Below are 25,217 nucleotides of genomic sequence, written 5' to 3'. Positions count from 1 at the left end.
AAACTTCCTAGAAAGTTAAGAATTATATATTTTTAAATTGTTTTGCCTCAGGAAAAGGGTTTGTCTTATATTAAACATGTAGTTTACACTTGTTTCATGAATCTTATTTTTCATTCTGTTTTCTCAGAATCCTTTGGGGACTTTCCCCTGACTCTGACCCTAGGTGATTCTAGTGGGAGGTCAATCATGGGGTCCAGAGTCCCTGAGTACAACTTAGGTGAAGGTCCCAAGAACTGATGACAAATCAAGTCTCTTCCTCCAGGAATTTGAATTGTAGACAACTATATACATGAGGTGGCTGAGGCTGAATGACCAGATGGAAAAATCTTGGAGAGACTATTAATGAGGTCCTGCCACCAAGACCACTGAAGATGCTTGTTCCCTTCTCTCCCAGTGCCTAGGTCTTCAGCTCTTCCTTCAATTCATTAGTTGTCCAGTAACCATCTTATTTGTCTGTCTATTTATGTGTCTATTGCTTAATCTACACAGGATTGCTGTTGCTTGCAATCAAGTAACACCAGCCTTGCTCAACTACTGAATAGGGATGTGATCCTGAGCAATTTCCTTCCCCTCTCTGGGCCTCAATATTCTTATCTATATAATGGGCGTGATAAATTGGATTGGATGGTCTCTATACATGAGCAAATAAGGGAGTATGCATAGGATGATGAGCAAATTTTAAAAAGAAGAATGCCTATTTTAAGCTTTGTGCTAAGCCCAGAGGACTACAATGATAAATAAGACACAGATGAGTGTTAAGACTCCACTCTATCATTCTGGGCATCTAACTTTTTAGGTAACTGGCATAACAGAGCCAGTATTTCCAAATTTTCCTGATTGGAGTAAGGAATTTTATTGTACAGAAATGATGAGGAACCACAAAAGGGCTCACAGAGTGAAATACCTTGAGTACAGATATTTGCTGCAAGCAGTCTCTTGGTCCCTATTAGCCTTCCTGGCACCCCTGACGGAAGGATGGGCACACTGTTGCGGACTTGACGCCTCTGGAAACCGTGACTCTTACCCTAGAGCAGCTCCCACTGTGCATCTCAAAGCTTTGAACCTTCACTGATGAATGCTTGGCTCAGCCAGGGCAGCTGTCAGTGGGTTGGCCCTATTTAATCCTGACATTGATGTTCATGATATCGGGCAGGGTTTAAAGCTCTTACACACAGCTGTGTACTCAATCTGAATTTAAGAGAAAAACAGGAAATGCTACTTCATCACTTGCCTCCAAATTGGTCTTTTTTACTTCTCTTTAGCAAACCCCAAGTGACAGCCACTATGGGTGTATGGGTGAAAGTAGAAAGATGGCTGGAGCCTCCTTTGAAGACGTGGCTTATGGCCCACAGTCACCCCACCCCACATCTGAACCTTCACCCATCTTCAGACTCAAGAGGGAGAATCTATAAGCATAAGCTTTCTTTTCTGAATTAATCAGATGAGTCAAGATGTATGAAACACCATATTTTATATATCTCCTTTAAACTCACAAGAACCCAGTGAGGTAAGCATTACCCTGGTTTTCCAGTTGGGGAATCTGAGACTTAGTATCTACCAAGAGGAAAGCCAAGATTTGAATCCAAGTTGTCTGACTTCAACCTCTTGGCTTATATATATATATATTTTTTTTTTTTTTAGATGTAGGGGGTAGGAGTTTATTAATTAATTTATTTATTTTTGCTGTGTTGGGTCTTTGTTTCTGTACGAGGGCTTTCTCTAGCTGTGGCAAGCGGGGGCCACTCTTTTTTTTTTTTTTTTTTTTTTTTTTTTTTTTTTTTTGTGGTATGCGGGCCTCTCACTGTTGTGGCCTCTCCCGTTGCGGAGCACAGGCTCCGGATGCGCAGGCTCCGGATGCGCAGGCCCAGCGGCCATGGCTCACGGGCCCAGCCGCTCCGCGGCATATGGGATCCTCCCAGACCGGGGCACGAACCCGTATCCCCTGCATCGGCAGGCGGACTCTCAACCACTGCGCCACCAGGGAGGCCCGCGGGGGCCACTCTTCATCGCGGTGCGCGGGCCTCTCACTATCGCGGCCTCTCTTGTTGCGGAACACAGGCTCCAGACGCGCAGGCTCAGTAGTTGTGGCTCACGGGCCTAGTTGCTCCGCGACATGTGGGATCCTCCCAGACCAGGTCTCGAACCCGTGTCCCCTGCATTAGCAGGCAGATTCTCAACCACTGTGCCACCAGGGAAGCCCTCTTGGCTTATCTTAACCACTCTGTTTTTCTGCCTTTTGCCTTTTCCTTTGGTAATGGGAAGCAGGGGAGGGAAATTGATAAGTAACCAGAGACAAGATTAATAACTATACTCTTATGCTCTATGTGGCATGATTATGTAAGATTCATTACTAATAAACACTGCAAGCATTCCTACCTGAGCTTAAGCATAAATGTTAGACTTAGGAGCTGAGATCTTGGTGAGGCCATCCCAAGAAATAAAAGGCACTTGACTTTATCTCCCATTCCTGCACCTTTAGACATTCAGCTTTCAATTACCCACAGTAACATTTTGAATTCCAGACAGTTTCACCCCAACACTCCTGGAACTTTGGAGATGAATTTCTCTTGTCCTCCTTTCCCTCTAAGTACAAATTCTATTTAATATTGAATTGTGAAAAAAACCTAATAGAAAAGCAAACAATACACTCCTGCTAAATCCTACCATGCATTACAAAGTTGAACAAAAAGATTGTGAGCAACTGACTCTGCTAGCCAATCGTATTGGCAGAAAAAATAATCATTCAGACCTCCAGGTTAGAATAACATGAGTACACAAGTACAACTGGAGAAAGTCCTTCAAAGTTAGTAGCATACTTGCTATTGGGTTTTCTTGAGGCCTTCTATCATGGATCTAATTTTCATATATTACAATTATTACCACTTAGTAAGCACCAACTGTGTGCCAAACAGTGTGCAGAATTGCTTATGAGTACCACTATGTTTAAGAGAATAACGAGGTAGATAGATAACAAATGCTTCTATTACCCTTGGGAAATTGAGGCATAGACCTTTGCCCCAATAAATGGCACAGTCAAGACTCAAAGCCAGGAAAGTCTAATTTCAAAGCCTATATTCCTAAGCCCTGTGCTAGATGACTTCCACTCTTCCAAGAAAGGAAGTGTTCCTAGGTTTAGAAATCATTCTACCGATGGGTTCAATGTCATGCACTTTACAAATATTCCACCTCCCTCACTCCTACTTATCAGGCAATAGAGGAAACGTATAAAAATATCCAGTCACATTTGTCAAACATGATCTGTTTTTCATGACTGCAGTAAAGACTCAGTAGATTTCCACTGATATCAGCTGGAGAAATAATCAATTCCACTGCAAACTCACCTTGCACTTAATGTCATTCGTTTGCCCTTGTAGATGATTTAATAGGCTTTCTGGGGACCTAAGTGTTCATACTATAAAAGGCCAATATTGAGAGATGTAAGAATGTGCTAGGAAAAAAAAAAAAGAGATTCTACTTTCAAAAAGTCCAGCTTCCTAGCACATTCTTTATGCCTATGTGAACTGGGTGACAATTAATAGGGCATAGTATTAGGGACTTCAGTTGGACCCAGGATACTGAGGGGCATGAGCTCTCAGGGACAGTGCAAAGGACGGTGCTTCATGAAAAGGCTGAGATCTCAGTCCAGCCTCTTTCACTTCTTCAGGATACAAAGTGTTTTCTCTCTTTCTTCCCTCTGCATCAATGTCACAACAGATCCAAAACAGCTAGACCCATAGCGAAGAACCAGCAGGGACACTGTCTCCACTGATGACCTGACTACTTGATATTTGGTCAATTACCTCCTTTCCACAGAATGTAGCTTAGATTTTCCTTCTATGCATTTGATAAAAGAAAAAGTAACCATCTCAACATCTGTCATATCAGGAAGACATTTTTTTTTTACTCAAAATAGTATCTATTACAGAAAATGACAATCGCAACAAAAAAAAGCAGCAAAAAAAAAAAAAAAAAAAACATGCTTCAGCTGTGCTGAGTCCCAGCTTGGGTTCGTCTTCAGTGACTATTAGTATGCCATCTTCCATCACCTATATTTTTCTGCCATTGGCTGCTGTGTTGGTAATTGAGTCCATTATTCAACTATTAAAAAAATTGCCCAAGAGGGGAGTTTGAGACAGGTTCTGATGATACAAGTAGATAATGCTTGCCTTGTCTCCAACAGTTTATTCAGGTGTCCAGTGTCTTCAGAATTGAAAAGCTATCATTAAAATGACCCTAAAGGGACTTCTTGGATTAGCTACATAGAGCTGAGGGTGCAAGGAAATTGAATTAACTAAAATTCTAGAAAGTGATAAGACCTTCCTAAGAGGGAGGAGAACAAATAGTTATTTTATCCTTAGTAGAATTGTGGTGGGGGAGAGGAATCTGTGAAAACACGGATTAAGTTAAACCAGCCAAACATTTAACAAACTTTTAATGGCTGCATGCAAGCTGGCAGGAGAAATGAGAATCCTAAGAAGCCTCAACCATGGAGAAATTCTGCACCCATTCATCAACTCTTTCCCATAGGCTTTCACTAAATGCTTGAGGGTGTGATGCTGACTGAAAATGGTGAGGGAGAGGTGACAGAAATTCTTTCAGCGGATCCCAGACTTTGAACAAGCTGTACTTCAGTGGTCCTCCAAAGGCTGAGGATGGGGCAGGAAGCCAAGGGAAATCCCCCAAGTACCCAGCACTGAGAGCAAAGAGAACTTCTCTGAGATCAAAATGCTGAGAGAGGCCGTAAAACAGAGAGGTCCAAGAAGTCTTTTACAGGACTCTGATCTCAAGCCCTTCTGAAGGGAAAACCCTTCAGGTGAACTGAATCTAACTAAAGTTAAGTCAAAGCTAAATATAGATTAGATTGACTCAGCTCCCGATATGATTAGCCCCACAGAATAAGGAACGTACCATTTTCAGGAGACAAATAATATTTACTTGTATTTCTGCTGGTCTTTGGACATAATATGTAGGACACAATAAAAAAATGTGAGACCTTTTGAAGAAGCAAGAGCATGTGACCTGTGGTCAAATAAGAAATAATCAATAGACAAAAGACTCAGAGATGACCCAAATGTTAGTAATATAAGACAGGGAATTTAAAATAATGATGAAAATGGATTAAAGATCTAGAAGGAATGGTGGACAATGTGTGTGAACAGATGGGGAATTTTAGCAGAAACTATAAAAAGAACCAAATTGAAATGCTAGAAATTAAAAAAAAAAGTCAGAAGTAGAAAATTCATTTGGCTTTAACAGAAGACTAAATACAATAAATGCAGGGATCAGCAAGCTTGAAGATAGGTCAAGAAAAGTTACCCACACTGACCCAAAGAGAAAAAGAATGCAAAACATAAAACAAAGCATCAGCAATCTGTGGATCACTATCAAAACCATCTACCATATATGTAACTGGAGTCCCAGAAAAAGGAGAGAGAGAGAGAGAATAGGACAAAAAATACCTGAAGATTGATGAAAATCAACCCACAAATCTAGTTACCAGGATAAATCAGAAGGTACCCATTACTAGGCACAGAGAGGTCAAACTGCTAAAAAACAAAAATAAAGAAAAAAATTTAAAAGAAGCCAAAGCGAGAAAAAGAAATACTACATATTGAGGAACAATAATACAAATTATACGTGACTTCTTACCAGAAAGAATAGAGGCAGAAGACAGCAAAACAACATCTTTAAAGTACTGAAAGAACAAACAGTCAAACTAGACTATGTTTAATGAAAATATTCTTCAAAAATGAAGGTAAAATAGAGACACTTTCAGACATATAGAAGTTGAGAATTCATTTTCAGCATGTCTGTATATTAAGAATGCTAAGAGAAATTCTTCCAGCTGAAAAGAAACATTAGATGAAAAGCCTGAATCTTTGGGCATGGAGAGCATCAGAAAGAATAAATATGTAGGTAAATGTAAACATCTTTTTATGACCTATTTGTATATCTACAATAATACCTTTCTTTAAAAATGTTTGGCTATTTAAAAGAAGAAAGAATAAGAATATTCTATGGGGCTTACAGAATGTGCAGAAGTAAAATATGAAAACAAGAAGACAAAAGATGAGAGATGGAAATGGAAGGGTACTGTCGTAATATACTACATCATGAAATAGATCCATCGTATTTGAAGGTTGATAGCACTAATTTAAAAGTGAACATTCTGGCCTCTGGAGCTATCACTGAAAAAATACATAAAGATATAAAACTAAAGAATTTTAAAAAGAGAAAATCCTAAAACCATTTCTATTCATCCAAAGACAGAAAGGAGAAACACACACACACACACAAACAGATGGGTCAAATAGAAAACAAATATCAAGATGGTAGGCTTAAACCCAACTACATCAATAATTACATAAAATGTAAACATTATATTCAATTAAAAGTGAGGGGTTATCAGACTGGATTTTGCAATGATGTTTGGAAGAAACACCACTTTAAGTATGATGACACAGACAGGCTGAAAATAAGAGGGTGGAAAAGATAGACTATGCAAACACTTAGCATAAGAAAGCTGTAAGCACTACATTAATGTCAGATAAGGTAGACTTCAAGAAAAAGAGTATTACCAGCCATAAGAGGGCAAATTACCTAATTAAAAAGGGTCAACTCATCAAAAAGTCATAACCTGTTAAATTTATATGCATCCAATTCCAAGCTTTAAAATATGTAAAGCAAAATCTGACAGAACTAAGGAAAGAAATAGACAATTTCTGTCTCATGAATTAATAGAACACAAAGACCAAAAAACGGCCCAGCAAACATAGAGAAAAGTTGAACAATTCTTTCAACCAACTTTATCTAATAAACATTTCTAAAACACTACACCCAACAACTGCAGAATATATATGATTTTCAAATACACATGGCACGTTCATTGTAAAATATACTGAGACTTGTTTTATGACCTAGTCCTAAGACTGAAATTCTCTTTACCACAACAGTATTGTTAGAAGTTATTAGCAGTAAGATGTCCAGAAAACTCAGACATCTGGAAACTAAACACCCTTATAAATAATCCATGGATCAAAATGGAAATCTCAAGGGAAATTAAAACATATTTTGAAGAGAAGTAAAATGAAAACACAGTAAATCAAAATTTGTGGGATGCAGCAAAAGTAGTGCTTATAGTGGAATATGTAGGTTTCCAATGCCTATATTAGTAAACAAGAAAGCTCTAAAATCAACTGAGTAAGCTTCCATCTTCAGAAGCTAGTAAGAAGGACAGATTAAACCCAAATATAAGTAGAAGGCTCAACTAATCCAATTCCCTCACCTTTCAGATGAAGAAACTTTCAGATGCCCAAAGTTAAGTAATTCGTATGAGGTCACACAACTAATCAAGAGTGAAAGCAAAACTTTTAAAAACCCATTTCTTACAGATTATTTGCCTCCTCTCATGCCTCAGCCTTCTGTTCTTTCATTTTACTTCCTGTGATTTAAAATTCTTCCTTTAAAGGACCCTGTTTCTTCCTGTAATGGGCAGCAGAACCCATCCAACCATCATTGGGAAATGAGGAAACTGAGCTTTCTTGTAACAGTTTGAGGTTGTGACCAAACTCACAGATGCATTTCTGCTGAGATGTCATCCTACTAAGTTCTGAAATGGAAGTCTTGCTGCAGGCCTTAGGCCAGAGACCAGAAAGGAAAAACTTCAATTTCTTTATGTGTCCTAATTTCAGTCAAAATGAGGCTACTAGTGACCTAGAATGGAAAGCGTGGACTTTTACTACCTCCCTTTCAGCTTCAAAACCCAGCACAGCATCCTAAGCTGTAACTGGGAAATCCATGGACCCAGCACTCATTCACTCTTCTGAGGGCAGCCCCCCAATTTTTCCTCTGAATAATCCCCCCGATCCACTTAGAGTCCACCTTATTTATTTATTTAGTCGCACTGCTGGGCATGCAGGATCCTAGTTCCCCCACCAGGGATAGAACCCGTGCCCCTTGCAGTGGAAACAGAGTCTTAACCACTGGACCTCCAGGGAAGTCCGAGTCCACCCTGTTTATGTGGTATTGGTTTTAACTCATCTCTAGCGAGTTACTGAATTGTACCTACCTGAGCATTTCATCGCCTCCACGCTCAACCCAACAACTGAGATTGGATCAGGAATGGCCACATAACCCAATATGAGCCTTTAAGACACAGTCTGACTTCCTTTTGCTAGGGTTTATGTTTTGTTGAAGGATAGAGGCATAGTTTGTCTTTTTGTTAAACTTAGAAACGTTAAAATGTAAGCTTTCAGCTTGCATGGGCTATATGCAGAAGGATTTTCCGTGAGAGTGACTCTAACACAGAGGAGAGCTGAGCCCAGAACAAAAGAGAGAAAGATGCTGGCACTCCGTAACACTGCTAGTACTCTGAATCGAGCATAAATATTTCCTTTTATTTTATTTTATTTTTTTGTGGTACGCGGGCCTCTCACTGTTGTGGCCTCTCCCGTTGCGGAGCACAGGCTCCAGACGCACAGGCTCAGCGGCCATGGCTCACGGGCCCAGCCGCTCCGCGGCATGTGGGATCCTCCTGGACCGGGGCACGAACCTGTGTCCCCTGCATCGGCAGGTGGACTCTCAACCACTGCGTCACCAGGGAAGCCCTTCTTTTTATTTTTAAACTGGTTTTTCATGTTGGGTTTTTAAAAATCATATTCAACTAAAAGAGTCCCAACGGATGAAGAGCCCAAAAAAGGACAATGTCTTAGAGACATATAAACTTCTAGATAGTACCCAAACTCTAGAGAGGCATGGAACCAGCTCTGTTCCAAGGAGAGTGAGTACCCTGCCCAAAGCCCAGGCAGTGGGCCTGGGTTAGGTGCTGGATGTAAAGGCAGCCAGTGAGCTGACTAACTGGATTCTTGCTCTCACCAATTTTAATTAGAAAACTCAAAAAAAAAAAAAAAATGAGATGGTGGGTATTCTGGGCTGAATGTTTGTGTTCCCTCAAAATATGTAAAATTTAACCCTACCCCTCAATGTGATGGTATTAGAAGATGGGGCCTTCTGGGAGGTAATTAGGATTAGATGAGGTCATGAGGGCAGAGCCCTCTTGAATGGGATTAGTGCCCTTGTAAGAACCACAAGACAGCTGCTTCACTGCTTCCTTTCCACTACGTGAGGATACAACAAGAAGTTAGCCATTAGCTGTCTCCAACCCGGAAGAGGAGTCTCACCAGAACTCAACTATGCTGGCTCTGAGCTCAGACTTCCAGCCTCCTGAACTGTGAGAAATCAATGTTTATAAGCTCTTCAGTCTATGGTTTTGTTTTTGTTTTTTGTAACAGCCCAAACGGACTAATATTGTTGGCAATAGGAACTAAAGCTTAAAGTATTAAATCGTTTTTTTTTTTTTCAAAGATGAAGGTATAAAGTAGATTTAGTCCTCTGAGGTAGAATTAGGATGCAAGGATCCAAGTTATGAAGCAGCAGCATCCATAAGGAAGTGGAAGTCATGAAGTATAGAAAACAGATTGAGAGAAGAGGGAAGGAATAGGCAAGTCAAGAGTGCACGATAAACAGAAAATTAGCAAAAATAACAGAAGACCATGTGGTCCATGAGAGAGAAAGATGGAGAGAGAAATAAGATGTGAGATAATACTAAGTGTATTTCAAATTCCATTTCTCGCCAGACCTAGCTTGTCTCCAGCAGTCCTTGGTGTTTGGATTCTACTAGACATAAGGGCTCTGTTTTCATGTGGTCGTATATTCTCAGCTCAGTTCCTACTAACTTGGCGATCTTGAGCTAGTAGTTTAAAATTCACTATGACGCCTTTTCCTTGCCTGTAAAGTGGTATAATGATGGTACAAGCTTCACTGGATTGTTGTAAAGATAAACTAATCCATGTAAGGGTATTAGCGTAGTAATTGGCACACAGTAAGTAATCAATGGAGCTTTTTCCACTTGTGTTATTATTATTTTTTATTATTCATTCAAATACATGTTGACTCTAATTTTGATAGTCCTCTACACACTGGGGATACAGTGATAAATGAAAACAAGACCCCTGTCCCACGGAAAATAAAACAAAGCAAAGCGTATAAGCCACGAAGGTTACATGTTATCTTTCCTGTTTCATTTATTATCCTCCAAAAACATCCTTATGGTAGTTCACAACTCACCTCATTTGAATTATCTTCTTTAAGACTCTATTCCTTTATCCAAAAATGTGTAACCAAAACCAGCAGCCTGGTAGAATGGAGACGTTAGGAATCTAGGGACATGCCTCTGGATCTAAAATGTCTCCTTTTGAAATTTTCTCAAATTCTCCGTACCCTGATTTGCTTACATGGGAAATAACCAAAGTACATGAAAAATAATTCATGGGGATTTTTTGACCTCATTGGAAGAAAGATACTAGTTAGACTCAAAAAATTATAGTTATTTATCCATGTTACTATCAGTATTATTTCTACCATTCATGATTTAAAACTCCAAAGCATACACATTTAAGAAAATTTGTGGAGTATTTGTGACAGGAGCTCAGAGTCCAAAAATACTATTTTTCTTAATAATCTTGATTAAGAAGTCAGACATCCAAGGGTTGACAACATCAAAAAAAAAATAAACAACAAAAACCAGCTCTGGTGAGGTATATAGACAGAGAAATCTGATCCTTCTTGTACTTGAAAATTGTTATTCTCCTGTCCTTATTTTTGATGAGCTGATCAAAATCTGAAACTGTGTTTCTGCCAGAAATCAATCATTGAAAAATGGTGACTCAGATCTCATGAGCCAAAGAGAATTGTGCCTATTGTGACCTTTAGTTTTATATTCCATTTCATTAACTTAATGTCTGAAAAGAATGAGAAATCAACAGCAAGTCTAGACTGAGTTCCAGCATCAGCCATAATTGTGGAAAGTAATGTGCCTGACAGCTCTCGTTTTATAACCATGCATCACTGAAGCCCAGTAAATGGGCATGTCAGACACCAAGTTCGCTAGACAGAGGAAAGTTCCTGAGACTCCACGGGAACAGACAATACCCTGTACTCAGTAGATTTCCCAGTGGAGACGAGCATCAGACTGGGGATCAGAAGAATTCAGTGTGATTCTTGGCTGCCATTGGCTCTTCTTGCTGATGGATGTGTCACATTACCTGCTAAGTCTCTATTCCTCCTTTGTAGGTTGAGTTATAATACCTACTAGTTGTGAGGTTCAGCATCAAAATGAGACGGTAAACATGTCTGGAAAGCACGAATTCTGTAGTGAGTATATGTTGAATGAAGTATGATACAAATGGGTTGGAAAACACTGTAAAAAGGGAATATATTTGAGCCAGCTGAGTAATTTCTATGAGAGACTTCAAAAATAATGCTAAGGGCTTCCCTGGTGGCGCAGTGGTTGAGAGTCCGCCTGCTGATGCAGGGGACACGGGTTCATGCCCCAGTCTGGGAGGATTCCACATGCCGCGGAGCGGCTGGGCCTGTGAGCCATGGCCACTGAGCCTGTGCGTCTGGAGCCTGTGCTCCGCAACGGGAGAGGCCACAATAGTGAGAGGCCCGCGTGCCGCAAAAAAAAAAAAAAAAAAAAATAGTGCTAAAATAATCTATTATATATTACAGCCATGATATTAATTTCTTGTTGGGCTTTATACAAATTCCCTAAAAACTATGTCTCAATTTCCCATATGAGCAATAGATGAAAATGACAGACAGCAATCACATATACATACACACACATATGTACACACACATATAAAATATACCCACATGAGTGCTACATTTCTTTTAAAATTCCTATATTCAGTCATTCACTCAACCATTCAGCAGATACTTTTTAAATTTCTCCTGCCTGCCCGGCACTGTGCTAGCCACAATAGACAAAGCAAACAACGAGGCCCAAAGTTTGCCCCTCGTGGAGTTTACACTGTAGTATATTTGAACAAATGAATTGAGCACCATGTGATGGCTGGTGACAGGGGAAGTACGTGGGTTGTGTGTGATTGCATCGGGAGCCCTTGCCCTACTACATATTTTACTAAGAAAATCCCTCGAACCCAAAGATTTCAGTGCTCTGGCTTTTCTAGGTAAGAGTTAATACCATCATCAAAGACTAGCAGTCTCCTTGAGCTCAGCTGTCTGCTGTGACATCTCTCACCGCAGATGACACTGGCTGTCAGAAACAATTACATCTTTAAGAAAGGATGAAGAAAATTCCCCCTCTGGCTCTTAAGCAAGTGTGCCAGGTGTCAGTGGTATGCAGGAGGGGACTTTTCAAATCAGCAGCTACAGCAGAACTCAGAACAGCCTAGAAAGCAGCAGACCCATCCATCAGGTGGCTGGCAAGCCTCCCTGCTGGAATGATGTATATTTTGTGCCAGTGAGGGAACGGGCCCTATTTATATCCAGTAGTGCACAGATCTTTCTTACAGGTTTATGTACAGAATTTTATTCTTTTGCCTGCCCACAATTCACCAACCCCCATCTTTAGTAAAATACTCAAACTGTCTTGAGGAAATCACTCTCCTCTCTACTGACATGACATGATTTGTGGGAGAGCTGGGCACAGGCCTATCTCTTGAAGCACCCTATCCTCTTAACCAGAGTGAATGGCTGGAGAAATGGGAACATTACCTAGGCCAAGCCAACATCTTCAATCAAAACTAACCCAGTACTTTGCTTTGGGGAAAAAAAAAAGGAAATAAGACATTTCAGTTCTGAAGTTGAAACTGAATATAAGACTGGACTGACTTGTAGCCATCTTGTCATCCCATGAGGAAAGTGCATTTTTAGCTTTTTAAGGAACCCCTATACTGTTCTCCATAATGGTTGTATCAATTTACATTCCCACCAGCAGTGTAAGAGGGTTCCCTTTTCTCCACACCCTCTCCAGCCTTTATTGGAATAGAGCTACCATATGATGCAGTAATCCCACTCCTGGGCATATATCTGGAGAAAACCACAATTGGAAAAGACACCTGCACCCCAGTGTTTATCACAGCACTACTTACAATAGTCAAAACATGGAAACAAGCTAAATGTCCATTGACAGAGGAATGGATAAAGAAGATGTGGTACATATATACAATAGAATATTACTCAGCCATAAAAAAGAATAAAATAATGCCATTTGCAGCAACATGGGTGGACCTAGAGATTATCATTCTAAGTGAAGTAAGTCAGACAGAGAAAGGCAAATATCATATGGCATCACTTATAAGTAGAATCTAAAAAAAAATGATACAAATGAACTTATTTATAAAACAGAAACAGACTCACAGACTTCGAAAACAAACTTATGATTACCAAAGGGGAAATGTGGGGAGGAGGGGAGTGGGAGAAGTTAGGAGTTTGGTATTAACATATACACACTACTATATATAAAATAGATAATCAACGAGGACCTACTGTATAGCACAGGGAACTCAACTCAATATTCCTATATGGAAAAGAATCTGAAAAAAGAATGGATATATGTATATAACTGAATCATTTTGCTGTACACCTGAAACTAACATGACATTGTAAATCAACTATAATATCAAATAAAAATTTTTTAAAAAGAATGGAACCAACAGGGAACAAAGCGTAGCCAAAAGAAACAGAGAGAGAACCTGGATCCCCATGAAATAAATTTCAGCTTGGAGCCCACTGTGCCTAAAACAGAACTCTTTTTTTTTTTTTTTTAAGAATTTGAATTGAATTTTTTGTTGTTTGCATTTGAGAAAATTATGATGGGTCTGGATGGTACATGTCTAATCACTACTAGGGCAAATGCTCTGGGTTACAGGATGGTTTGAATTGTTTTATCCACCTTCTTTCTACACAAACCAACTATGAGATAGCTGAATTCGTACCCAGAGTTGTATGATTCCACAGCCCAGATACATAACTGTTCTGTTAGACTTGCCTCCCTGTCAATTAACATAGCCAGTCATCCTACCCAAAGACATTTGAATTTTAAAAAGTGACACTTGGTTAAGAATTACATATCCCAAAGGGATGCATCTTTTTAATAATATTTGTAAGATGATTGAAATGTCTTCCCTTCCTCTCTCCTTATTGTTTATTGCTAAATCAAAATATATCTGAAAAATCTTAAGAAAAGAAACGTTATAAAATGGTTTTCCAAATCATACTACAGTCAGAACTTCCATTTCTCCCCCTTACTTCTAGCCAAAGATTTACCAAATGGCTGGATTTCAGGCATACAGTTTGGGAATCATATTAGTAAATGATCCTTAGCTTCTAGTTTAATGTGGATAAGTCTTATGTAGACAGGTAGTGCTGAAATATCAGGGGCTTGTAGAAACCCCTGACTGTACTCAGGCCAGGCTGGAGCCCTCCATCACGGTGCCAGAGTCGAGAAGTCAGTCAGAGCCTTCTGATTGCCCATAGTGGGTATAGATACAATGCCAAATTGTTGAAACACATAGGCTCTGAAGTTAGACAGCCCTCAGGTTAAATTCTAGCTCAGAAAACTAATACTTAACCCTTCTAAGCCTTGATGTCCTCTTCAGCAAAAGGGGTATAATCATAGGGCCTATCATATAGGGCTGTTGGGAAGATTAAATAAGATAATATAGGTAAAGAACTTGGGAACAGAAGAAAGGCTTAATCAACTTTAGCCGTCATTAAAATATACAAATTATGCTTAAAGCCTTGAAGGAGTCCTCATTCATCAGAGTGCTATATTTCACCGCATTTGAGCCTTGAGAAGAGACAAGGAAGGCTTTAAGAACTGACTTCCATTATCCACTGGGTGTGAAACTAGAACCTTTTTCTCCATACTCGGAGTTCACTGTCTTTTTCTGCACTGGAGTAGGTCACCAGCAGGGGTTCCTTTACAGCCAGGGAACGGCCAGACTCCTCCAGTGTTTGGAGGCTCTTAGTGTACAAAATACCAACATGTGATTCTAAACAATAGTGGTATGCATATGAATATTTGTAATTGTTTACATTAACAACTCACAGTGTACTTCAGGCAATGTGGTCCAGTAACAGGACACAAGCACAAGCCTGAAAGATAAGGCTTTCTTTCTATCTTGTCACTGTGCCTCCATAACTATACGGTAACCTTATCTTCACATAATTTTAAGTGACCCTCATGCTTCACTTCTCCTACCCCATGCTGGGTCCATATCACCAGAAGTGGAATTGATGTGTAAAGGAAAAATATTATAATATCACTAATCAACCATTTATTAGTTAACTATAAGAAGCCATACATCAGATTTTTTCCTTCCCTTGTAGAATATGTTTAAGTTTAAGATGTAGCACAAGATAGAAAATATAACACAAAGAAAGTTGTGTTCTTATTCCCCAGAGTAAGAAATAAAACATTACTAATATACTCGAAGGCTCCGTTCATAACATATTTTTTTAAAGTGGGTCTACTTGAATTACAGAGAAGTAGAAGGCTTATTTCATTCATTCCCTCATAATTACATAATCCATTGAGAGCACATCTTAATATGAAGGCAACAAGGGTTTTGTTGTACTGCTTCGGAGGCCAGAAGGCTTCCTGGCTCCACAAATTACACCCCTCTTCTCCAGATCTCCCTCTCTTCCCTGCGACTTAAAACATCCTGAGCCCCCTTCCTCCCACATTATAGAAACTGCAGCCTGAAACACTGCAGTGTGAGTATTGATCCAATGGCAATCTCTCAAGCCATCGCAGATCCTGGTGGGGCCTGGCTGAAAATGGCAAATCATCCAACAATAGAACTGAACTTAGAATTTAGGTGCCATTTCAGGTCTGAGCTTCTATCTATAAATTCCCTATGTCCCCTTTGGACTTTCCATAAAGCACAGTGTGTCAGCTACTACTACAAAAACAACTTTGGCCTGGAAGATTAACCTGAAAAAACATATTTTGGGTCTGGATTAGACATGATCCCCACCTCTGGCTTTCAGGAATGAATATCAGTCACTAGGTATTACGGTTGTCTGACGACTCCTTAGTCGCACTCTAGCTTTCATCTCAGCTGAAGGATGAGAAACGGGTACAGACCTAGGGTTCAGGGTGAATGCTTAAATGGATAGAACTATAGTGATATTCAGGATGCCACTGGGCTCTGTGGTCTTTAGGTCTTTCTGGGTGGACCACACTTACCCACTAAAAATGCTTTACTCAGCGATGATCCGATACCTCAACAGAAATGAAAACTTTGTTAATCTTTTTTTTTTTTTAACCACAGTTTTCAGCCTATTCAGCTGGCATTTGAAAGTGTGCAATAACATCTGTGAAATCACTTTATAAACTCAACATCTCCATGCCGGAGCAAGGAATTCTCATTGTTATGAAAAGCAATTTTCATTGACTTCTGTGTGGCAAACCATCTTGAATCGTTCAGTGCAAATGTGCCATGACCAACAAAGAGGAGGAGGGTGGTATGACTTGTGAGCCCTGGGGAAGCCAGTCAAGCATAAATCTGTATTCTGGGATATAAATTTCCATAAAGGCAACCTCAGATATGATTATTAAGTGAGCCTATGACTTGCCGGAAGTCCCTGAAGGCAACATATGCTGCTAAAAGGGATGACAAATCGCCTTCCATGATGATTTGCCTACAAATTAGATTCTTTGTAATAAACAATTGGTTGTATGGCAAGGTACTTAAGATGATGGTACCTTGTTAGCATCTAGCCTCTTCAATTCCACACTTGTTTAGTTAACACCTAATATGTCTCTGCCAGAGTGCTAGGCACTGCTGGGGATGCAGCTATGAAAAAGACAAAATCCTCAAATTTAAATAAGCTACATTCTAATACAGTTGACCCTTGAACAACATGGGTTTGAACTGCACGGGTCCACTTATATGTGGATTTTTTTCAATAAACATGTACAATAGTACTACATGATCCAATAGGCGGTTGAATACGAGGATGCACAGCTGCCACACGGAGGGCTGACTGTAAAGTCATACATGGAATTTTGACTGCGAGGAGGTCATCACCCCTAACCCCAGAACACAAGGGTCAACTGTAGTTACATCCTAAACCAAGAACGCAAATGGCTATAATTCCATCAGAGATATCCTGAAAACTATTAGGGATTACAAGGATGAAGAGATTATGCAGTTGAGGGCTTCAAAAGAAAAAAAATTAATGAAGTTTGTTTATATGATATAGACCTTGAAGGCTGCAGAGGATATTGACAGGTGATGATGAAAGAGAAAGACATTACAATCAGAACAAACATGAGCAAGATACAGAGATTAGAGCTGTGGGATACTTTTAGGAAAAAAGCAAGTAGTCCATTTTAATTACATCTCAGATATCCACTAGTAAAAAAATGGAAAATGATGACAACATCAAGAAAACAGCAGTAGGGACTTCCCCGGCTGTCCAGTGGTTGAGACTCTGCGCTTCCACTGCAAGGGGTACAGGTTTGATTCCTGGTCGGGGAAAAAAATCCCACATGCTGCACGGTGTGGACAAAAAAAAAGGGGGTGAATTTTTGCACAGCAGAGATTGGCTTAACATTGTAAATCAACTATACTTCAATAAAAATTTTTTTTAAAACAGCAGTAATTGAATAATGGTGACAGTGAGCACAATAGAAACATTTATTGAGCTGGGCATCGTTCTAAGTTCTTTCCATTTAATAATCATAGACTAGGTGAGGAAATCAGCACATTTATACACCGTGTAGATACAGTCGTCCCTTGTTATCCGAGGAGGGATTGGTTCTAGGACCCCCAAGGATTCCAAAGTCCATGGATGCTCAAGTGCCTTATATAAAATGGTGTAGTATTTGCGTCTAACCTACTTACATCCTTTCCTATAATTAAATCATCTCTCTATTAGTTATAATACCCAATACAATGTAAATACTATGTATATAGTTCCTGGGACGTGGCAAATTCAAGTTCTGCTTTTTGGAAATTTCTGTAATTAGGAAATATATACATTTGCCATTTGCGGTTGGTTGAATCTGTGGATGCAGAATCTGTGGATAGGGAGGGCTGACTGTACCTTCTTTCTTGGTGTCAATTTGTGAATATGAATTCAATAGACCTTGTTGGTTCACAAACTGACCCCTCTCACTGAAGCGCAAAGAGAGACTGAAGAAGGAGGTGGGCCACTCCAGATTGGTAGGTGGTAGGTTTTAACAAGCAAGGGAACTTACTTACCAGGTTTTTCTTGGGTGTCACAAAGCAAGTAGATTTTTGCACCCACCTGCCACAATCTTAAAAGTTCATGTAGAGGCCTTAATGGGGTTAAGTCGCATAAACCATCCAGATGGTCTCAACAACACCTTACTCTCTCAAGGACGTGTCCTTGAAAATGGCTCCCACTGTGGGACGGGTGGGCAGAGCTTTTCTTCCAAGGATGGGGAGGGGGTGAGGAGGTTGTGATTGCTCAGGCCTCAATCTAGGGTCAATCAGTGGTTACATCCTCTAGATCATCTTCTCCAACACACCTAAAGAAACACACACACACACACACACACTTAGATCCACCAGTTCCCTTTAAACTTACTCTAAGGGAAGAGTCACATAAGTGCAGAGAGAGATGTGTACAAGAATGTTCACTGCATTACTGTTTACAAAATCAAAGATTTGGAATCAAAATTGCCCAACTGTAGGTAATTGAGGAAACAATTCTTGGAATATTATCCGGGCATTAAAATTTTTTAAATACATGAATTGAACTTTAAAGATCTTTCCAAATAGATGGTAAGAGTGAAACAGAAGATCTGTTGATAATTCGTAAAACAAATGTGTTTTCTTTTTGGATATTAAACAGAAGAAAAAAATTCTGAAGGATATAAACAAAATTCCTAAAACAATTAAATATGAATATTTTGTATAAGCTGGATATTTATTTTCTCCTTTGTCTATCATAATTATACAGTATTTTTATAAGTATAACATAAAGTAAGATTTAAAGTGTAAAGATAATAATAATATAAAAAATGAATTTGTGCTTTTAAGCAGATAGATCCTACTCTATATGTTTTCCTGGAATCATTGGTAGCTTATCTAAAGGATCTCAGGGCATCCGAGGATTTGGGGATCTCTATGACAGGGCGCAAAGCAGCTGTTAGACCTTTAACTTAATAGGAGGGAATCTGAATTCATAGATCAGGTCAACTACATCCTTTCACATTCTCAAAATTCTGTGAGCTCTATGTGTAGGTGATGCAAGCGTTAGATGAGAGTGGAAGTGGTCACGAATAATTTCAATGGAATCTGAAAACCAGGAAGGATTTTGAAGGATGATAGCTGGACTGAAAGACTTTCAGATTGGGGAGACCTGGAAAACACAGCAGATAAACTTCATGGAAGGACCTGAGGATGCTCATTGCTTTAAATGCATTATTTTTATTTAATTTTTACCACACCTGGATGAACTAAATACTATTATACTAATCTTGTAGATGAAGAAACTAAAGCTCAGAACTTGTAACTTTCCAGAGGTCCCTCAACAGGAGGAAGCTGGAGCTTGCATACAACGCAAGCATGTAGAAATGATGGAGAAGTAGATTTCAGTTAAGCACAGAGAAGGGCAAGTAGGAAATGGGCCTCTACCGTATGTAGTGAGCTCCACAAGTTTGGTGGCAATCAAGTTCAGCTTAGATTCCTTTTAGGCAATGATTCAGAGGAGGAGACTGTATATCACTGATGGTGTGACACCATTTGAACACACAGTTCCTTACAACCCTGAGAATTCTGTCATCTGACCTTCCTGTGCCAAGAATAAAATTAGGTCCCCTCCTAACATTCAGACAAAAAAGAGTTCAGAACCTCCCTTAGGGGCCTAAAATTCTAGGAATTGACAAAGGAATATTTTCCACATATTTCTCCTTTATCCTCACTACTATAATGTTCTTTTTCTTTTTATTCTTATTGTCCCTTGTCCAAATTGCCTTATTCCATATCTGTTTCCTTTCCCCGCCACCTCCATTCTGTCTCATGCTCTGTAGGAGACATCCTATGATTTCAGTTTTCCCTTTGCAGTACCCTTTTTAGACACTTTGAATCAATACACAGCAGCAAGGATGCAGGAAACAGCATACAATGGGAGAAATAATGTCATCAAATACTGTTAGAAGTGCTCAGAACTCCTTTGTTCATGGAACTCAAAGCCAAGTTCTGCTATTTTCTCCCAGCCAATGTCCTGGAAGCCATTCTTGCAATGTTAGAGCAGGAATAGTGATCAAGACCTGCTGTGATCTTACAGTTTAAAAAAAAGACAAAGGGGTAACTGGAACCAAAAAGGAAGCAACGTGACACACAACCTTCCCTCAGAGCTTCTCTACAGAAACAAGAGTTCACGGTGGTCCTTGCTCTGTCCACCCATTCATTCGTTTCTTCATCAATTATATAAAAGATTCCACACCAAAGGAACCAAGTAAGACTTGGAAGAACAGAGGTGACCAGAGAGGATGCTGGAGGAAAACAGCCTCCAGCAATAAATTCAAAGATAAATAAATGTCACAGGAAAAGCCACTGTAGAAGAGTTGACATTTGTGGCCACTGTCTGTTAGTCATAACGGGCATCATAACATGATAGACAGTCATAACATGGATTCATTCAATCCCTCTGGCTCTACAAGGAAAATCTTCCAAATCCCCATTTATAGATGAATTACATGAGATTCAAAGAGGCTAAAAGACAAAACAAAACACCCTTAAGGTCACACAGCCCAGAAATGGACGGGTCTGGATTGGAATCTGTCTCCAAATTCTATGCTCTTGGCACGAGAGGTGAGCAGAAGTGAAAGAGTATGTATCTCTATGCTTTAGGGAAATTTGTTTTCACCACCCGTGTTTCCTGCCTTGAGGAAGCAGGAAGGCAAGATGAGAAATAAGGGCAGGATGGAGAGCCAAAGAAACAGAGAACAGGAGCCATTCCTGGCTTCCCTTGTCCCACAGCCCTTCCATCACATGCAGGGATGCAGGTATTAGCCCCACCGTGCTCTTGACCTCTCCCACTCACTGCATCTTGTTTCTCTTCCTTGACTATCTTTCCTAAATACTTAGGTCCGATCAAGGGAGGCAAATTTGGATTGAAACTCTGATTTTCATCAAATCCATATTTATTTATGTATTTATTTTAAAGATTTTTTTTTGACGTGGACCATGTTTAAAGTCTTTATTGAATTTGTTACAATATTGCTTCTGTTTTATGTTTTGGTTTTTTGGCTGCAAGGTATGTGGGATCCTAGCTCCCTAACCAGGGATCGAACCCGCACCCCCTGCATTGGAAGGTGAAGTCTGAACCACTGGACCGCCTGGGAAGTCCCCATTAAATCCATATTTAGACTATTGCTGATTGTTTTAGTTCAGAGTGGCACTCTTTTCTGAACTAAAATTCTATTAGATCCTACTAAATCCTGCCATTGGAATGACCTTGAATTTATACACAAACATAGCTTGTCTAACAACTCTACCTGAAAAACCCAGAAAACAGAGATCTTGGTTTCCATGTCTTGATTTCCTGTTTTATAGCACGCCTGGGCACAGAGATTTTTTTAAAAAAACCTTCCTTGAAAGATACAATTCAGAACAGTTGGAAAAAATTGATAGTAGAACGTGAGTGGAAGCCATGTGGCAGCTCAGTGCAGTTGGCCAAGACGTAACATTCTTTTTTTTTTAAATTGAAATATACTTGATTTACAATGTTGTTAATTACTGCTGTGCAGCAAAGTGATTCAGTTATACATATATATACCCTTTTTTTGGCGGAGGGGGGAGCCACACCACAGGGCTTGCAGGATCTTAGTTCCCCAACCAGGGATCTAACCCAGGCCCCAGCAGTGACAGCACCAGGCCCTAATCACTGGACCGCCAAGGAATTACCTGTATATTTAAAAAAATATATTTTCTATTATGGTTTATCATAGGATATTGAATATAGTTCTCTGTGCTATACAGTAGGACCTTGTTGTTTATCTATTCTATATATAAAAGCCTCCAAGACCTAACATTCTTAGGGGGTGGTTTCAGGCTTCATCAATCCAAGCCATCTCCAGGAGGCACTGGAAAGGACTGGTAGAGTCTCCAATCTGGAGGCTTGACTGACTGACAACAGGAATGAGAAACAATCCAAGTCTTTTCGATGTCATCTCTGAGCTCTGTCAGATCCAGCCTATTAAGCTGTAATGGGGACTGAGGCCTCAGCCAGGGAGGGACCTCAGAGTGAAACAAAGAGGCTGGTTCCCAGTTGATCAGCATTTCTCCCCAGGGGTTTTGGTTTTGTTTCTAAATAATCCAGAGAATTCTGAACTTGGGAGGAGTTTGCGTATGGGAGTGGGGAAGAAAATACTGATGGCCTGGTCAACAGAAAATGAGGAATTGGAGAACAGTGCTCAAAAAGTGAAAGAATGTTTTGTTCCATTTTTTGATTGCTAATCCAATGGAACAGCTCCTGATACGAGACATTTTTCAGCTGAATTTGCAGTATTAATATTCTCTCCATAACTTTCTTAAGTTTTAGACAATCAACAAAACAATAAATCAAGCCCAGATTTGTAGCCTCTGCCCATTTCTGTGGTGTACATACTCCCACCATGTCCTCTTTCAAGCTACCAACGTGATATCCTGATGCTGGAATTAGAAAGAGGTAACACCTTACATAACCCATAGGGACGATCACAGCCAAGCAGTAATTAGAAAACGAAGTTTTGAGTACTTACTGCTTTTGTTTTTAATTCACTTTATTTAATTTTAAGTTGACATAAGTTAAACTTTAATAAAGGCTGTGTTTAACAACCAGCTAAAAAAACTCCTGAAAATTCAGCAGTCAGCTCTCGCAAGCAAGTACGAGCCAATTCCAGAACAGAAACTATTCCCTCTTGCACTAGTAACTTTCTCATTATATTGAGACTTTTCATTATATACTTAGCAAAATCTAATATTACAGCATTTATTTTGTACCTTAGTGTCTGTTTCCCGCACATCTATAGAGCAGACCCCACAAGAGCAGCAGCCTTGCTGTGCTTCATTGGATTGCATTCCCAGCACCTGAAACAGCCCTGGCGCTACAGTACAATGCTCAATAAATATCTACCAGAGTCTGAATAAATAGAGAATATGTTATACCTGCCAGTTAATGTGAAAAAGACAAGTAAACGAATATGATCTGGTTTAGGGAGCTAGCAGGCATTTCAGGTGAAGAAATTCATAAGGCCGTAAACATAGGACAAGATGACCAACCTCAGCTAGAATTAAGAAAATGTCTTTATTACAATTACTATACACCCTGCCCACAGCTGCGGACTGTTTCTCACCACACCTTCTCATTTGAAGATACACCTTTGCGCATCACTCTTTTAAAATAAGCAGTGTGTCTATAAGCGATTCGGACTCAGGTGGCCCGTGACTGTATTTTTAACAAGTACCTTAGATGACTCTGATTTTCAAGGTAAAATTACTCTCTGGTAATTCAAGGAGCTCTTCTTTGAGAAGCACAGTTGACCGATGATGCAGTGTTCTTAACCCTGGCTGAGCTTAAGCATTATCTGGGAGAGGAGGGGCAGAAGCGGGGGAAAAGGGAGGTGGGATGGGTGGGGGAGGCATGGGGGAGAAGTGATGAGAAGGGAGGGGGGAGAGGTGAGGAGAAGAGAGTGGGGAGGGAGGGTATTAAAAATAGACGCCTGGCCCCCATTGCTTCTTCTTATACACATTCATTGAAAATCTTTCCCTGAGCTTATTAAGGATCAGTTTCGTGTGTGTGTGTGTGTGTGTGTGTGTGTGTGTGTAGTTCCTTGCTCCCTGGTGAAATCTAAAGCCTAACATATAGCTAGAGTCTAACCTATAAGAAAACAGCCCTAGTTAAGCAACACTTCCTGTTTTATCTCTGTTAAGTATAAATACTACTGAAAGAATGAGTTTACTGAGCTGAAGAATTATAAAGCCACGTGTCTTAAATGTATTTCAGATTTTTCACCATTTAGGCTGACCTTTTCCATTGTCTATACTGGAATATGTCTATTCATGAAACACACAAATATGTACGTCTTCAGCTTAGTAGCAATAGTTGCCTATGGTTCTTCGGAGTGTGGACTGCCTGGGATGGAATCCTAGCTCCGCCCCAAGCCAGGCCTGTGATTTTAAAGAGATTCTCTAACCCCTCATGCCTCAGTTTCCCACACAGGTTTGTTGTGAGGATTAAGCAACTCAACACATCTGAAGTCTTAGAATAGTACCTGGAAAGGAATGAGGGCTCTGTTAGTATTCCTGTTAGATCATCAATCATCAGGATAGCCATAGCTCCATAAATGCACATTCTCAGAGGAGAGGAAAAGGCTGATACTAAAGATGAAAAACCAACTGATGATTTGTTTTAAAATTGCACCAATCTGCATGCATCAGCACCTGCACTCCCTAGCCCTTGCTCACTTGATAATAACTGTGACTATTTATATAAACCACATGATGGGTTGCATAGATTGTCAACAACTCTGCAAAATAATGCGATTTTCTTCAGGTCTTCCAATGAGATGAACTTCAAGTGATTTTTATTATTCCAGAACCAGTCAAAGTTTCAAGTGGCAGCCAGCACGATCTTTCAAGTGCCTTCTCAAAAATGGGGGAAATGACACCATTTTCACTTCCAATCATTTCACCAGGGAATGGAAGCAGATTTGAAAAGGGAACCAGGGTCACCCAAAGAAATTCTAAAGACCGTTGATATGGTACTGCTGTCAGCATCCTGGAGGCAAATGATCAAATTTTCCTGTATTCCCCCAAAGCCTTAGGGGTTTGATAGTTCCGTTTACAAAGTAAAATACTAATATGGTTTATCCTACGCAATATAGTTCGGCTTCAAATAGGTTTTGTACTTTATGTAAATAGCCTTATACTAGATGTATTGCTGCTACGTTGTTTTCTTGCCAAAATTTATGTTTTTGAGAATCACCTTGCTGATTCATATGACCAGTTTATTTCAATCATCGTTATTTTCCCTTTGTATGAATTGACTGAAACTTATTACTTATTATCTTTTTGATGGATATTTGGGTTTATGTCCAGTTTTTGGTTATTACAACCAATACTGGTACAGTCTTTATTGTATATACCCATGTGTTAAAATTATAAAGAAAAGCAAGAGAATGATAAACAAAAAATTCAGGACAGTGTTTCCTCTTGGAGGTGAGAAAGGGAAATTGGCGTTAGAAAGAGGGATGCGGGACCATCAAAGGAATGATAATGTTCTACTTTCTTAAGGTGGATGTCTAAACAGAGTTTTATAGTGTGTGTTTATACATATATATATAGAGAGATACCTGTAAAATACAAATATACTTTGAAAAAACT

The 25,217-nt window shown here is 39.7% G+C and overlaps 1 long non-coding RNA gene across 1 annotated transcript in view; it reads left to right on the top strand.

Annotated features, from left to right (window-relative positions):
• The window catches only part of LOC132497643 (uncharacterized), a 144,795-nt gene that overhangs the window by 118,456 nt on the left and 1,122 nt on the right, over positions 1–25,217 (top strand). The window lies entirely within an intron of this gene.

Source organism: Mesoplodon densirostris, chromosome 10, assembly GCF_025265405.1.
Source record: "Mesoplodon densirostris isolate mMesDen1 chromosome 10, mMesDen1 primary haplotype, whole genome shotgun sequence".
NCBI classification, from domain to species: domain Eukaryota; kingdom Metazoa; phylum Chordata; class Mammalia; order Artiodactyla; family Ziphiidae; genus Mesoplodon; species Mesoplodon densirostris.
The sequence above is the reverse complement of the archived record's forward strand: the minus strand, read 5'-3'. Positions and strand labels throughout refer to the sequence as shown.